The sequence below is a fragment of the Mesoplodon mirus genome (assembly GCF_964341445.2).
Source record: "Mesoplodon mirus genome assembly, contig: SUPER_3_unloc_2, whole genome shotgun sequence".
Classification (NCBI taxonomy): domain Eukaryota; kingdom Metazoa; phylum Chordata; class Mammalia; order Artiodactyla; family Ziphiidae; genus Mesoplodon; species Mesoplodon mirus.
Genome location: NW_028295808.1, coordinates 2874762 through 2893656, shown reverse-complemented (window position 1 = coordinate 2893656; position 18895 = coordinate 2874762).

Below are 18895 nucleotides of genomic sequence, written 5' to 3'. Positions count from 1 at the left end.
GGTAATAGTGCTCATCGTGACAACCCCTTGGAGGCAGTTCCAATGGTGAGAGTCCCTGTGGTGACAGTTCTTATGGTGAAAGTAACCCTGTTGAAATTGCTCATGGTGACAGTGCTCACGGTGACAGTGCCCAAGATGATGGTCTCCATGTTGACAGTACTCATGGTGACTGTTCTCATGGTGACATTGCCTATGGTGATAATGCTCTTAGTGAGAGTGACCACGGTGACAGTTCTCACCGTGATAGTGCCCATGGTGACAGTGTTCGTGGTGACAGACCGCATTGAGGCTGTGCCCGTGGTGATAGTGCTCACGGTGATAATACTCACGTTGACAATGCCCAAGGTGACAATAGCCACGGTGACAGTAATCATGGTGAAAGTGCCCATGGTGGCAGTTCTCATAGTAGACAGATCTTGTGACAGTGTGCATGGTGGCAGTGTTCATGGTGACAGTGCTCATGGTGGCAGTGTCCATGGTAGACTACCAATGGTGACACTGGCCATGGTGACAAAGCATATGGTGATGGAGCATTTGGTGGCAGTGCAAAATAGTAACAGTGCCCATGGTGATATTGCTCATGGTGATAGTGCCCATGGTGGGAGTGCCCATGGTTACAGTGCTCATGGTGACAGTGCCCATGGTGACAGTGCCCCTGGTGACAGTGCACACCGTGAGAGTGCCCATGGTGGCTGTGCCCATGGTGACAGATCTTATCATGATAGTGCTCACGGTAGCAGTGTTCATATAATAGTGCTCACGGTGGCAGTGCCCACAGTGAGAGTGCCAATGGTTACAAAACTGACTGTGACAGTGCCCATGGTGACTTTTCTCTCTGTGACAGTGCCCTTGGGGACAGTTAGCATGGTGAGATTTCTCACCGTGATAGTGCACATTGTTTCAGTGCTCATAGTGACAAGACCCATGGCGCCAGTGCCCATCATGGCATTGCTCATGGTGATAGTTCTCACGGTGACAGTACCCATGGTGATATTACCCATGGTGACAGTACTCAGTGATAAAGTGCTCATGGTGACAGTGCCTAAGTTGGCAGTGCAAAATGGTAACAGTGCCCATGGTGACATTGCTTACTGTGATAGTCCTTGTGGTGATAGTGCCCATGGTGACACTGCCCACCGTGACACTGCTCTCGTTGACAGTGCTCACGGTGATAGTGCCAATGTTGGAAGTGCCCATCGTGAAAGTGCCCATGGTGACAGTTCTTATGGTGACAGAGCTCACAGTTACAGTGCCCATAGTTATAGTGTCCATGGTGGCAGTACTAACAGTGAAATTGTTCATGGGGACAGTGCCCATGGTGACAGTGCCCATGGTCACAACCCTCATGGTGATAGTGCCCATGATGACAGTGCTCATGGTGACAGTCCACATTGTGCCAGTGCCCAAGGTGACAGTGCTCACAGTGACACTGCCCGTGGTCACAAGCATCACAGTGAAAGTGCTCACGGTGACAGTGCACATGGTGAAAGTGACCGCGGTGACAGTTCTAACGGTGATAGTGCCCATGATGACAGTGCTCATTGTGACAGTCCACATTGTGCCAGTGTCCAAGGTGAGAGTGCTCATGGTGACAGTGCTGAAAGTCACAATACACATGGTGACAGGGCATATGTTGGTAGTGCACATGGTGGTAGCGAATAATGGTGAAAGTGCCAATGCTGAAACTTCTCATGGTGACAGTGCACACGGTGACCACCCGTGCTGACAGTGCTCATGATAGAAGTACCCGTGGTGACAGTGTTCACAGTGATAGAGCCCATGGTGGCCATGCCCATGGTGACACTGCCCACGGTGACAAAACCCATGATGATATTGCCCATGGTGAAAATGCCCACAGTACCATTGCCTAGGGTGACAGTGCTCACAGTGACATTACCGATGGTAACAGTGACCATGGTGAGAGTGCGCATGGTGATAGTGTCCATGGTGATAGGACTCATTGTGACAGTCCGCATTGTGCCAGTACCCATAGTGACAGTGCTCACGGTGACATTGCCCATGGTGACAGTGACCACGATGAGCATGCTCATGGTGGTAGTGCTCACAGTAATAGTGCTCATGGTGACAGTGCCGACAGTGACAGTGCTCATGGTGATGGTGATCATGGTGATAGTGTCCATGGTGAGAGTCCGCACGTTGATAGTTCCCATGGTGGCAGTTCTTATTGTGAAAGTGCTCATGATGATATTGCCCATGTTGGTAGTTCCCAAGGTGACAGTGCTCACGGTGATAGTGACCATGGTAACAGTGCACATGGTAGACGTGCCCTTGGTGACAGTGCCCATGATGACAGTAGTCATGGTGACAGTTCTCACGGTGAAAGTGCCCATGGTGACACTGCACATGGTGGCAGTGAAAAATGGTGACACTGCCCATGATGACAGTTCTCATTGTGATAGTGCACATGGTGAAAACCCATGCAGACGGTACTCACGGTGAGAGTTCTCATGGTTGCAGTACACATGGTGACAGTGCTCACAGTGATAATGTCCATGGTGGCAGTGCCCATGGTGATACTGCCCATGATGACAGGTCCCATAGTGACAGGGCCCACGGCACCATTGCCTATGGTGACAGTGCTCATGGTGACAGTGACCACAGTGAGAGTACTCACGGTGAGAGTGCTCACAGTAATAGTGCTCATGGTGACAGTGAAAATGTTGACAATACCCATGGTGACAGTACTCATGTTGAAAATACCCATGGTGGCAGTTCTCATAGCAACAGTTCTCATGGTGACAGTGCTCATAATAGCAGTGCCCAAGGTGGTGACAGTGCTCTTGGTGGCAGTTCCCATCCGGACAGTACTGATGGTGACACTGTGCATAGTTACAGTGCCCATGATACCCGTGCTCATGCTGATAGTGCACATAATGCCAGTGCCCATGGTGGTAGTTCACATGGTGACAGTGCTAAATAGTGACAGTGTACATGCTGACAGTGCTCATGGTGATAGTGCCCATGGTGACAGTGCGCACGGTGATAATGGGCATTGTTAGAGTGTTCATGGTGACAGAGCCCAAGGTGGCAGTGGCCATGGTGACAGTGCCCACAATGACAGTGCCCATGCTGACAGTGCCAACAGTGACAGTGCCCATGGTGATATATCTCACGATGACAGTGCCCATGGGGACAGTTAGCATGATGAGATTTCTCACGGTGATAGTGCCCATTGTGACAGTGCTCACAGTGACAATGCCCATGGTGCCAGTGCCCATAGAGAATTCCGCACGGTCACATTTCTCACGGTGATAGTACCTATGGTGATATTACCCATGGTGACACTGCACATGGTGGCAGTGCTCATGATTACAGTGCCCAAGTTTACAGTGTTTATGGTGATAGATGTAACAGTGTCAGTGCCCACAGGGACAGTGCCCATGCTGACAAAGCCCATGGTGATATTTCCCATTGTAACAGTGCCCACGGGGACAGTGCCCATGATGACAGCGCCCAGTGTGACAAGGCCCATGGTGACTGTGCCCATGGTGACAGTGCCGATGGTGGGAGTGCCAATAGTTACAGAGCTCATGGTGAAACTGCCCATGGACACAATGCCCATGGTGATAGTGCTCATGGTGACAACCCCACGGTGACAGTGCCAATGGTGATAGTCCCCGTGGTGAGAGTTCTTACGGTGAATGTGACCATGGTGACAGTTCTCATGGTGACAGAGCCTATGGTGAAAATTCTCATAGTGACAGTGCTCGTGGTAACAGTGCCCATGGTGATATTACAAATGGTGACAGTACTCATGGTAAAAGTGCCCATGGTGACACTGCACATGGTGGCAGTGCAAAATGGTGACACTGCCCATGTTGATACTGATCATGATGACATTGCTTACGGTGATAGTCCTTACAGTGACAGTGTGTATGGTGAAACTGCACACAGTGAGAGTGCTCATGGTGACAGTGTTCATGGCGATAGTGCCGATGGTGAATGTGCCCATGGTGACAGTCCCCATAGTCACAGTTCTCATGGTGTAGTGCTCACGGTGAGAGTGCTCATGGTGTCATTACACAGTGTGACAGTATTCATGGTGCCATTGCTCATGGTGATAGTGCCCATGGTGAGAGTGCCCATGTTCACAACTCTCACAGTGATAGTTCCCATGGTGACAATACCCAGGCTGACAGAGCTCATGGTAAATGTGCTCACGGTGACAGTGCCCATGGTGACAGTACCTAAGGTGACAATTCCCAAGGTGAGAGTGCTCATGGTAACAGTGCCCATGGTGACAATACCCAGGGTGTCCTGCCCATGGTGACAGTGATCATGGTGACACTGCTCATGTGGACAGTGCCATAAGTGACAGTGCTCATGGTGACCGTGCTCAATCTGACAGTGCCCATGGTTACAGTGCTTATCCTGATCGATGTTATGGGGGCAGTGCACAGGGTGAACTTTACCATGCGGACAAAGCCCATGGTGATACATCCCATTGTGACAGTGCCAACAGTGGCAGAGCCCATGGTGACAGTGCCCAAGATCACAGTGCCCATGGTGACAGTGCTAACGGTGACTCTGCCCATGGTGACAGCACCCAGTGTGACAATGCCCATTGTGACAGTGCTCACGGTGACCATGCCGATACTGACAGTGCCGATGGTGATAGTGCCAATAGTGAGAGTGCTCACGGTGACACTGCCCATGGAGACACTGCCCATGGTTATAGTGCTCATCATGACAACCCCTTGGAGGCAGTGCCAATGGTGAGAATCCCCATGGTGACAGTTCTCACGGTGAAAGTGATCCTGTTGAAATTGCTCATGGTGACAGTGCTCAAGGTGATAGTCTCCATTTTGACAGTGCCCATGGTGACTGTTCTCATGGTGACAGTGCCTATGGTGATTATGCTCTTAGTGACAGTGCTCATGGTGACAGTGGCCATGGTGACAGTGACCACGGTGACTATTCTCACCATGATAGTGCCCATGGTGACAGTGTTCATGATGACAGTCCGCATTGAGGCTTTGCCTGTGGTGACAGTGTGCATGGTGATAGTTCTCACGGTGATAGTACGCACGTTGACAGTGCCAAAGATGACAATACCCACGGTGACAGTAATCATGGTGAAAGTGCCCATGGTGGCAGCTCTCATAGTGACAGTTCTTTTGACCGTGCCCTTGGTGGCAGTGCCCATGGTGAGACTACCAATGGTGACACTGCCCATGGTGACAGTGCACATGGTCATGGTGCATCTGGTGGCAGTGCAAAATAGTGAGAGTGCCCATGGTGATATTGCTCATGGTGATAGTGCCCATGGTGAGAGTGTCCATGGTTACAGTGCTCATTCTGACAGTGCCCATGGTGACAGTGCCCCTGGTGACACAGCACACCTTGAGATTGCCCATGTTGGCTGTGCCCATGGTGACAGTTCTTATCATGATAGTGCTCACGGTAGCAGTGCTCATGGTAATAGTGCTCACGGTGGCAGTGCCCACAATGAGAGGGCCAAAGGGTAGTATACAAACTGTGACAGTGCCCATGGTGACTTTTCTCTCTGTGACAGTGCCCTTGGGGACAGTTAGCACGGTGACATTGCTCACGATAAGATCTGTCACCATGGGCACGGCCACCATGGGCACTCTCACTGTGTGCACTGTCACTAGGGGCACTGTCACTATGGGCACTGTCACCATGAGAACTGTAACCATGGGCACTCTCACCATGGGCACTATCACTATGAGCAATATCACCATGGGCACTGTCACTATTTTTCACTGCCAATAGATGCACCATGACCATGTGCACTGTCACCATGGGCAGTGTCACCATTAGTAGTCTCACCATGGATCCTGCCACCATGAGCACTGTCACCAAGAGCACTGTCACAAGAACTGATACTATGAGAACTGCCACCATGGGCACTTTCACCATGATTACTGTCACTGTGGGTATTGTCACCTTGGGCACTGTCAACGTGAGTACTGTCACCTTGAGCACTATCACCCTGAGCACTGTCACCACGGGCACATCCTCAATGCGGACTGTCACCATAAACACTGTCACCATGGGCACTATCATGGTGAGAACAGTCACCATGGTCACTGTCACCATGGGCAGTGTCACCGTGAGGACTGTCACTAAGAGCATTATCAACATAGGCACTCTCACCATGAAAACAGTCACCATGGGCACTGTCAACATGAGAGTATCACCTTGAACAATGTCACCATGAGCACTGTCACCATGATTAATTTCAACAGGGTCAATTTCACCGTGAGAAATGTCATCAACGTGACTCTCACCATTGGCACTGCCTCTGAGTGGTTGTCACGATGAGCACTATCACCATGGGCAGTGTCTCCATGGGCAGTTTCACCATGAGCACCCTCACTATTGGCATTATCACCATTGGCACTGTCAACATCAGTACGGTCACCGTGAGCACTGTCTCAATGGGCGTTGTCACAATGGGTGCTGTCACCATGGGAACAGTCACCATTAGCAGTCTCACCATGGGCACTGTGATCTTGGGCACTGTCACAATGGGCTCTGTCACTGTGGGTACTGTCACAATGGAAAATATCACCATGGGCTTTGTCAGCGTGGGCAATGTCACTGTGGGCACACCCACCCTGACATTTATCACCATAAGCACTGTCACCATGAGCACGGTCACTATGAGCACTTCCACAATGAGCACTGTCACTTATGGCGCTGTCCACATGAGCAGTGTCACCATGATCACTCTCACCATGGGCAGGACACCCTGGGAATTGTCACCATGGGCACTGTCACCATGAGCAGTCTCATCATGGGAATTGTCACCTTAGGTACTGTCACCATGGGCACTGTCACCGTGAACACTTTTACCATCAGCTCTGTTACCCTGGGTATTGTCACCATGGGAACTATCACCGTGAGAGTTGTGAACATGGGCACTCTCACCATGGACACTATCACCATGAGCAATGTCACCATGAATACTGTCACCCTATGTATTGTCACCATGGGCACTGTCACTGTGAACACTACACCATGAGAATTCTGACTATGGGCACTGTCACCAGGGGCACATTCACCATAGGCACTATAGCCGTGAAAACTGTCACCATTAGCACTGTCACTGTGTGCAGTTTCACCATACACATAATCACCGTAAGGACTATAAGCAATGTCAACATGAGCAATATCACCATGGGCACTGTCACCATTTTGCACTGCAACCATGTGGAGTGTCATCATGGGCACTTTTACCATGAGTACCGTCACCATGGGTAATATCACCATGGGCACTGTCACTGTGTGCACTGTAACTATGAGAATTTTCTCCATAGGCACTGTCACCATGAGAACTGTCACCATGAGCACTGTCAACATGGAGACCATCACCTTGAGCACTGTCACCATGAGCACTGTCACCATAAGAAATGTCACCATGATTACATTCAATGTAAGATCTGTTACCACGGGGACTATCACCATTGGCACTGTCACTGTGGGGTTTTCACCATGAGCACTATCACCATGGGCAATGTCTCCATGGACAGTTTCACCATGAACACAGTCACCGTAAGCACTGTCACCATGGGCACTGTCACCGTGGATACTCTCACAATGGGAAGTATCACCATGGGCTTTGTCAGCGTGGGCACTGTCCCCGTGGCATTGTCACCGTGACATCTATCACCATAAACACTCTAAACATGAGCACTATCACCATGAGAATTGTCACCATGAGCACTGGTACAATGAACACTGTTATTTATGGCACTGTCAACATGAGCACTGTCACCATGGGCATGACACCATGGGCACTGTCAACATGGGCATTGTCACCCTAGGTACTCTCACCATAGGCATTATCACTGTGAGAATTGTGAACATGGGCACTGTCACCATGGGCACTATCACCATGAGCACTGTCAACATGACTATTGTCACCCAGGGTATTTTCACCACGGGCAATGTCACTGTGAGCACTGCACCATGAGAATTGAGACTATGGGCAGTGTCAACATGGACACTCTCACCATAGGAACTATCTCCATGAACACTGTCACCGTGAACACTGTCACTGTGTGCAGTGTCACCATGTGCACTGTCACTGTAAGGACTATCACCATAAGCAAAGTCACCATGAGCAATATCACCATGGGCACGGTCACCATTTTGCACTGCCACCATGTGCAGTGTCACCATGGGTAATATCAACATAGGCATTTTCACTGTGGGAACTGTGACCGTGCAGAATGTCTCCATGGAACTGGCACCATGGGTATTGTCACTGTGAGCACTGTCACAATGGGCACTATCACTGTGAGAAATCTCACCATGCTAACTGTCCCCATGGGCACTGTCACCGTGAGAAGTGTCACCATCGGCACTGTCACTGTCGGCACTGGCACCATGGGCACTGTCATTGTGCCCAGTGTCACCGTAGGCAATGGCACCATGGGCACTGTCACCATGGGCACTGTCATCATGGACATTTTCACCGTGGGCAATGTCACCATGGGCACTGCCAACATAGGAACTATCACTATGTGCACTAACACCACGGGTACTGCTACCATGAGCAATGTCAGTATGGGTTGTCACTGTATGCACTGTCACCATGAGTACTGTCATCCTTGGCACTGTCACCAAGGGCACAGCCACCATGGGCAAGGTTACCATGGTCACTATCACCAGGAGCACTGTCACCATGGGAACTACCAACATGGGCACTGTCATCATGAGCACTTTCACAATGGGAAATGCCACCATGGGCACTATTAATTTGAGCATGCTCACTATGGGCACTATCACCAAGGGCACTGTCAGTTTCAGCACTATCTCCATGGGTACTGCAACCATGACCACTGTCACCATAAGCACTGTCACCATTCTCATTATCACCACGGGCACTGTCACCATGGGCACTATCATCATGAGAACTGTCAGCCTGGGCACTGTCACCATGGGTATTGTGACTTTGGGCACTGTCACCGTGAGCACTGTCACGTTGGGCACTGGCACAGTGTGGACTGTCACCATGAGCACTGTCATCATTGGCACTATCACCATTAGAATTTACACCGTGGTAACTGTCACCATGGGCACTGTCACCGTGAGCACTATCACCGTGATGGTTGTGACCATGGGCACTGTCACCATGGGCAGTGACCCCATGGACAATTTCAGTGTTAGTACTGTCACCATGGACACTATAACTATGGGCACTGTCACTGTGAGCTCTGTCACCATGGGCACTTTCACCATGAGCACTGCCACTCCGACCACTCTCACCATAAGTACTGTCACCATGGGAACTTTAACGATGGGCACTTCCAACATTGGCACTATCACCGTGAGCACTGTCAACAAGAGCACTGACACAGTGGGCAGTGTCACCATGGGCACTATCACAGCAAGGACTATCACATTAAGCAATGTCACCATGGGCACTGTCACCATTTTGCACTGCCAGCATGTGCACTATCACCTTAGGCACTGTCACCATGAGCATGTTATCACTGAGTACTGTCACCATGGGTAATATCACCATCAGCACTGTCACCGTAAGAACTATCACCGTGAGCAATGCCATGATGGGCACTGGCGCCATGGGTCTTGTCACTATGAGCACTGAAACAATGGGCACTATCACCGTGAGAAATCTCACCATGCTAACTGTCCCCAAGGGCACTGTCACAGAGAGAAAATTCACCATGGGCACTGTCACAGTCAGTTTTGTAACCATTGGCACTCTCATTGTGGGCACTGCCACCGTGAGCACTATTACCATGAACACTGCTACCGTGAGCACTCTCATGATAAGAACTGTCACCATGGGCACAGCCACCATGGGCAATCTCACGGTGTGCACTGTCACCAAGGGCACTCTCATTGTGGGCACTGTCACCATGAGCACTGTAACCATGGGCACTCTCTCCATGGGCACTATCACCTTGAGAAATCTCACCATGGGTACTGTCACAATTTTGCACTGCCACGAGATGCACCATGCCATGTGCACTGTCACCATGGGCAGTGTCACCATTGGTAGTCTCACCATGGGCCCTGCCACCATGAGCAATTTCAACAGGGTCACTTTCACCATGAGAACTGTCTCCACGGGGACTCTCACCATTGACACTGCCTCTGAGGAGTTGTCACGATGAGCACTATTACCATCGGCAGAGTCTCCATGGGTAGTTTCACCGTAAGCACTCACACTATTGGCTCTAACACCATCGGCACTGTCAGCATCGGCATGGTCACCGTGAGCACTGTCACAATGAGCATTGTCACACTGGGCGCTGTCAGCATGGGCACAGTCTCCATTAGCACTCTCACCATGGGCAGTGTGATCGTGGTCTCTGTCACCATGGGCTCTGTCACCATGGGCACTGTCACAATGGGAAATATCACCATGGGCTTTGTCAGCGTGGGCACTGTCACCGTGGGCATGACCACCGTAACATCTATCACCATAAGCACTGTAATCTTGACCCAGTCAACATGAGCATGGTCACCATGAGCACTGCCCCAATGAACACTGTCACTAATGGCACTGTCCACATGAGCAGTGTCACCATGATCACTCTCACCATGGGCAGGACACCCTGGGTATTGTCACCATGGGCACTGTCAGCATGAGCACTCTCACCTTGGGAATTGTCACCTTAGGTACTGTCACCATGGGCACTGTCACCGTGAACAATTTTACCATGAGCTCTGTCACCCTGGGCACTATCACTGTGAGAGTTGTGAACATGGGCACTCTCACGATGAGCAATGTCACCATGTATACTGTCACCCTGGTTATTGTCACCATGGACAGTGTCACTGTGAGCACTACACCGTGAGAATTGTGACTATGGGCACTGTCACCATGGGCAAATTCACCATCGGCACTATCACTGTGAACACTGTCAACATGAGCAGTGTCACTGTGTGCAGTTTCACCATACACACTATCACCGTAAGCAATGTTACCATGAGCAATATCCCCATGGGCACTGTCACCATTTTGCACTGCCACTATGTGCAGTGTGACCATGGGCACTTTTAATATGAGTACTGTCACCATGGGTAATATCACCATGGGCACAGTCACCATGAGCACTGTCACTATGAGAATTTTCACCATAGGCACAGTCACCATGAGAAATGTCACCATGGGCACTGTCCACATGGAGACCATAACCTTGAGCACTGTCACCATGAGCACTGTCACCATGAGCAATATCACCATGGTCACATTCAATGTAAGAACTGTCACCACGGGGACTATCACAATTGGCACTGTCACTGTTGGGTTCTCACAATGAGCACTATCACCATGGGCATTGTCTCCATGGGCAGTTTCACCATGAGCACTGTCACTATTGGCACTCTCATCATCGGCACTATTCACCACGGGCACATTCACTGTGAGAACTGTCATCATGGGCTTTCTCACACTGGGCACTGTCATCATGGGCACTGTCACCCTGGGCACTGTCACATTGGGATATATCACCATGGGCTTTGTCAGCATGGGAACTGTCCACGGGGGTACTGACACCGTGACATCTATCACCATAAACACTGTAAACATGGGCACTGTCACAATGAGAAAGGTCATCATGAGCACTGCCACACTGGAACTGCTATTTATGGCACTGCCACCGTGAGCACTGTCACCATGAGCAGTGTCACCAGGGGCATGACACCATGGGCACTGTCACCATGGTCATTGTCACCCTAAGTACTCTCATCATAGGCATTATCACTGTGAGAATTGTGAACATGGGCACTGTCACCATGGGCACTATCACCATGAGCACTGTCACCCTGTGTATTTACACCATGGGCACTGTCACTGTGAACACTACACCATGAGAATTGTGACTATGGGCACTGTCACCCTGGACACTCTCACCATGGGAACTATCACCGTGAACACTGTAACCATGAACACTATCACTGTGTGCAGTGTCACCATGTGCACTGTCACCATGAGGACTATCACTGTAAGCAAAGTCACCATGAGGAATGTCACCATGGGCACTGTCACCATTTTGCACTGCCAGCATGTGCAGTGTCACCATGGGTAATATCACCATAGGCACTTTCACCGTGAGAAATGTGACCGTGCAAAATATCTCTATGGGCACTGGCACCATGGGCATTGTCACTGTGAGCACTGTCACAATGGGAACTATCACCGAGAGAAATCTCAACATGCTAACTGTCCCCATGGGGACTCTTACTGTGAGAAGGGTCACCATGGGCATTGTCACTGTTGGCACTGTCCCCATGGGCACTGTCATTGTGGACAGTGTCACCATGGCCACTGCCACCTTGGGCTCTCTCACCATGAACACTGTAACAATGCATATTATCACCGTGTGCTCTCTCACCAGGGGCACTATCACCATGAGCACTGTCAGAATGTGCACTGTCACTATTTAGCACTGTCACCAGGTGAACTACCACCATGGGCACTGTCACGATTTGCACTATCACCATGAGCACAAATACCATGGGCACTGTAACAATGCACAGTGTCATCATCAGTATTGTCCCCATACGAACTGCCACCAAGAACACTGTCACCATTAACACTGTCACCACGAGCACTGGCACCTTGGGCACTGCTATTATGAGCACTGTCACCATGAGCACTCTCATCATGGGCACTTTCACCAAGGGCAGAGCCACCATGTGCACTGTTACCATGGTCACTATCACCGTGAGCACTGTCACCATGGGAACTACCAACATGGGCACTGTCATCATGAGCACTTTCACAATGGGAACTGCCACCACGGCACTATTAATGTGAGCACACTCACCATGGGCACTATCACCAAGGGCACTGTCAGTTTCAGAACTATCACCATGGGTACTGCAACCATGACCACTGTCACCGTTATCACTGTCACCATTCTCAGTATCACCATGTGCACTGTCACCATGGGCACTATCACCAGGAGAACTGTCAGCATCGGCACTGTCACCATGGGTATTGTAACTTTGGGCACTGTTACCATGAGCACTGTCACCTTGGGCACTGGCACAATGTGGACTGTCACAATGAGCACTGTCATCATGGGCTCTATCAACATTATAAAGGTCACCGTGGTCACTATCACCAAGGGCACTGTCACTGTGAGCACTATCACTGTGAGGGTTCTGACCATGTGCACTGTTACTATGGGTAGTGTCCCCATGGTCAATTTCACTGTTAGTACTGTCACCATGGACACTATAACTAAGGGCACTGTCACCATGAGCTCTGTCACCTTGGGCACTTTCACCATGAGCAGTGCCACTGTGACCACTGTCACCATAAGAACTGTCACCGTGGGCACTTTCATGATGAGCACTTCCAACATTGGCACTATCACCTTGAGCACTGTCAACAAGAGCACTGTCATGGTGGGCAGTGTCAACATGCGCACTGTCACCATGAACACGGTCACCATGAGTACTGTCACCCTGGGTATTTTCACCATGGGCACTGTCACTGTGAGCACTACACCATGAGAATTGTGACTATGGGCACTGTTACCATGGACACTCTCACCATGGGAACTATCACCGTGAACACTGTCACAGTGAACATTGTCACCGTGTGAATTGTTACCATGCACACAGTCACCATAAGGATTATCACTGTAAGCAATGTCACCATGAACAATGTCACCATGGGCACTCTCACCATCTTGCACAGACACCATGTGCAGTGTCACCATTGGTAATATCACCATAGGCACTTTCACCGTGAGAAATGTTACCGAGCAGAATGTCTATATGGGCACTGGCACCATGGGCCTTCTCACTGAGAGCACTGTCACAATGGGCACTATAACCGTGAGAAATCTCACCATGCTAACGGTCCCCATAGGCACCGTCACCGTGAGATGTGCCACCATGGGAACTGTCACTGTCGGCACTGTCACTTTGGGCACTGTCATTGTGGGCACTGTCACCATGGCTACTGCCACCTTGGGCTCTGTCACCATGAACACTGTTACAATGCCTATTATCACCGTGTGCACTGTCTCATGGGCACTATCACCATGAGCACTGTCAGCATGTGCACTGTCACTATTTAGCACTGTCACCAGGTGAACTACCACCATGGGCACTGTCAGCACATGCATTACCACCGTGAGCACGATTACCATGGGCACTGTAAAAATGCACAGTGTCACCATCGGTACTGTGCCCATGGGAACAGCCACCAAGGGCACTGTCACCATAAGCACTGTCACTGTGTGCAGTTTCACCATACACACTATTACTGGAAGGACTATCACCATAAGCAATGTCACCATGAGCAATATCACCATGGAAACTGTCAACATTTTGCACTGCCACCATGTGCAGTGTCACCATGGGCACTTTTACCATGAGTACCGTCACCATGGGTAATATCACCATGGGCACTGTCACCATGAGCACTGCCACTATGAGAATTTTCACCATAGGCGCTGTCACCATGAGAACTGTCACCATGGTCACATTCAACGTAAGAACTGTCACCACGGGGACTATCACCATTGTCACTGTCACCGTGGGTTTGTCACCATGAGCACTATCACCATGGGCAATATCTCCATGGGCAGTTTCACCATGAGCACTGTCATTATTCGCACTCTCACCATCGGCACTGTCACAATGGGCATGGTCACCATGAGCTGTGTCACCTTGGGCCTTGTGAAACTGGGCGCTGTCACCATGGGCACTTTCACAATGGGAAGTATCACCATGGAATTTGTCAGCCTGGGCACTGTCCCCGTGGGCACTGACACCGTTACATCTATCAGCATAAACACTGTAAACGTGCACACTGTCACCATGAGCACAGTCACCTTGAGCACTGTCACCATGGGCCTTGTCACACTGGGCGCTGTCACCATGGGCACCGTCACCGTGAGCACTGTCACAATGGGAAGTATCACCATGGGCTTTGTCACGCTGGGCACTGTCCCTGTGTGCAGTGTCACCGTGACATCTATCACCATAAGCAATGTAAATATGGGCACTGTCCCCATGAGCACAGTCACCATAAGCACTGCCACAATGAGCACTGTTATTTATGGCAATGCCAACATGAGAACTGTCACCATGAGCACTGTCACCATAGGCGTGACACCATGTGCACTGTCACCATGTGCATTGTCAACCTAGGTACTCTCACCATTGGCATTATCACTGTGAGAATTGTGAACATGGGCACTGTCACCATGGGCACTGTCATCATGGGCAGTGTCACCATGGGAACTGTAAACATGGGCACGGCCACCATGGGCAATATCACTGTGAGCACTGTCACCATGGGTACTGCAACAAAGATAACTCTCACCGTGAGTACTGTCTTCATGAGTTGTCACCGTGTGCACTGTCACCATGAGAACTGTCAACATGGGCACTGTCACCATTTTTCACTGCCACCATCTGAAATGTCACCATGGGCACTATCACCATGAGAACTGTCACCCTGAGTCCTGTCAACACGGGCACTGTCACCAAGGGCACGGCCACCATGTGCAGTGTTACCATGGTCACTATCACCGTGAGTACTCTCACCATGGGAACTACCAACATGGGCAAAGTCATCATGAGCACTTTCACCATGGGAACTGCCACCATGGACACTATCACCATCGGCACTGTCACCATGAGCACTATTACTGTGAGTACTACCACCGTGAGCACTCTCACCAAGGACACTATCACCATGAGCAAACTCACCGTGGTAACTGTTACTATGGGTATTGTGACTGTCAGCACTGTCACCATAGGCAATGGCACTGTGGGCACTGTCACCATGGGCACTGTCATCATGGGCATTGTCCCCATCTTCAGTGCCACCATGGGCAATGCAACCATGTGCACTATCACTGTAAGCTCTGTCACCACGGGTACTGCTACCATGAGCACTGTCACTGTAAGCTCTGTCACCACGGGTACTGCTACCATGAGCACTGTCAGCATGGGTTGTAACCGTGTGCACTGTCACTATGAGAACTGTCAGCATGGGCACTGTCACCATTTTTCACTGCTGCCATGTGCACTACCACCATGTGCACTATCACCATGGGCACTATCACCGTGAGCACTGTCACCATGAGTAATGTCATCATGGGCAGTGTCACCAAGGGCACAACCACCATGTGTACCATTACCATGGTCACTATCACCGTGAGCACTGTCACCATGGTAACTACCAACATGGGCACTGTCACCATGAACACATTGACAATGGGAACCTCCACCATGGGCACTATTAATGTGAGCACACTCACCATGGACACTATCACCAAGGGTACTGTCACTTTCAGCACTATCACCATGGGTACTGCAACCATTACCACTGTCACCATAAGCACTGTCACCATTCTCAGTATCACCATGTGCACTGTCACCATGGGCACTATCTCCATGAGAACTGTCAGCTTGGGCACTGTCACCATGGGTATTGTGACTTTGGGCAATGTCACCATGAGCACTGTCACCTTGGGCACTGGCACAATGTGGACTGTCACCATGAGCACTGTCATCATGGGCACTATTACCGTTAGAACTGTCACCGTGGTCACTGTCACCATGGGCACTGTCACGGTAAGCACTGTCACAGTGAAGGTTGTGACCATGGGCACTGTCACCATGGGCAGTGACCCCATGGACAATTTCACTGTTTGTAATGTCACCATGGACACTATAACTATGGGCACTGTCACCGTGAGCTCTGTCACCATGGGCACTTTCACCATGAGCACTGCCACTCTGACCACTCTCACCATAAGAACTGTCATAATGGGCCCTTTACCGATGGGCACTTCCAACATTGGCACTATCACCGTGAGCACTGTCAACAAGAGCCCTGTCACGGTGGGCAGTGTCACCATGTGCACTATCACCGCAAGGACTATCACATTAAGCAATGTCACCATGGGCACTGTCACCATTTTGCACTGCCAGCATGTGCACTATCACCTTAGGTACTGTCACCATGAGCACTTTATCACTGCGTACTGTCACCATGGGTAATATCACCATGGGCACTGTCACCGTTATCACTATCACCGTGAGAGATGCCATGATGGGCACTGGCGCCATGGGTCTTGTCACTATGAGCACTGAAACAATGGGCACAATCACTGTGAGAAATTTCACCATGCTAACTCTACCCAAAGGCTCTGTGACAGAGAGAAATGTCACCATGGGCTCTGTCACAGTCAGTATTCTCACCATGGGCACTCTCATTGTGGGCACTGCCACCGTGAGCACTATTACCATGAACACTGCTACCGTTTGCACTATCATGATAAGAACTGTCACCATGGGCACAGACAACATGGGTACTCTCACGTTGTGCACTGTCACCAGGGGAACTGTCACCATGGGCACTGTCACCATGAGCACTCTAACCATGGGCACTCTCACCATGGGCACTATCACCATGGGCACTCTCACTATTTTGCACTGCCACCAGATGCACCATGACCATGTGCACTGTCACCATGGGCAGTGTCACCACTGGGAGTCTCACCATGGGCACTGCACCATGATCACTGTCACCAAGAGCACTGTCACCACGAGCACTGCCACCATGAGCACTGTCACAAGAACTGCCACCATGGGCACTTTCACCATGATTACTGTCATCGTGGGTATTGTCACCTTGGGCAGTGTCAACGTGAGCAATATCACTGTGAGCACTATCACCCTGAGCACTGTCACCATGGGCACAGCCTCAATGCGGACTCTCACCATGAACACTGTCACCATGCGCACTATCACGGTGAGAACAGTCACCGTCGTCACTGTCACCATGGGCACATTTACCATGAGGACTGTCACTAAGAGCATTATCACCATAGGCACTGTCACCATGAGAACAGTCATCAAGGGCACTGTCAACATGGAGACTATCACCTCAAGCACTGTCACCATGAACACTGTCACCGTGAGCATTGTCACCATGAGCAATTTCAACAGGGTCACTTTCACCATGAGAACTGTCACCACGGGAACTCTCACCATTGGCACTGCCTCCGTGGGATTGTCACGATGAGCACTATCACCATGGGCATTGTCTCCATGGGCAGTTTCACCGTGAGCACTCTCACTATTGGCACTATCACCATCGGCACTCTCAGCATCGGCACAGTCACCGTGAGCACTGTCACAATGGGTGTTGTCACACTGGGTGCAGTTACCATGGGCACAGTCACCATTAGAACTGTCACCATGGGCACTGTGATCCTGGGCACTTTCACCATGGGCTCTTTCACAATGGGCACTCTCACAATGGGAAGTATCACCATGGGCTTTGTCATCGTGGGCACTGTCACTGTGAGCATGGCCACCGTAACATCTATCACCATAAGCACTGTAACCATGAGCACTGTCCACATGAGCAGTGCCACAGTGAGCACTGTCACTTATGGCACTGTCCACATGAGCAGTGTCACCATGATCACTCTCACTATGGGCAGGACACCCTGGGTGTTTTCACCATGGGCACTGTCACCTTGAGCACATTGACCATGAGCTCTCTCACCCTGGGTGTTGTCACCATGGGCAGTATCACCGTGAGAGCTGTGTACATGGGCAGTCTCACCATGTGCACTATCACCATGAGCAATGTCACCATGAATAATGTCACCCTGTGTATTGTCACCATGGGCACTGTCACCATGGGCACATTCACCATCGGCACTATCACTGTTAAAAGTGTCACCAAGAGCACAGTCACTGTGTGCAGTTTCACCATACACACTATCACCGTAAGGATTATTACCATAAGCAATGTCACCATGAGCAATATCACCATGGGCACTGTCACCATATTGCACTGCCACCATGTGCAGTGTCACCATGGGCACTTTTACCATGAGTACTGTCACCATGGGTAATATCACCATGGGCACTGTCA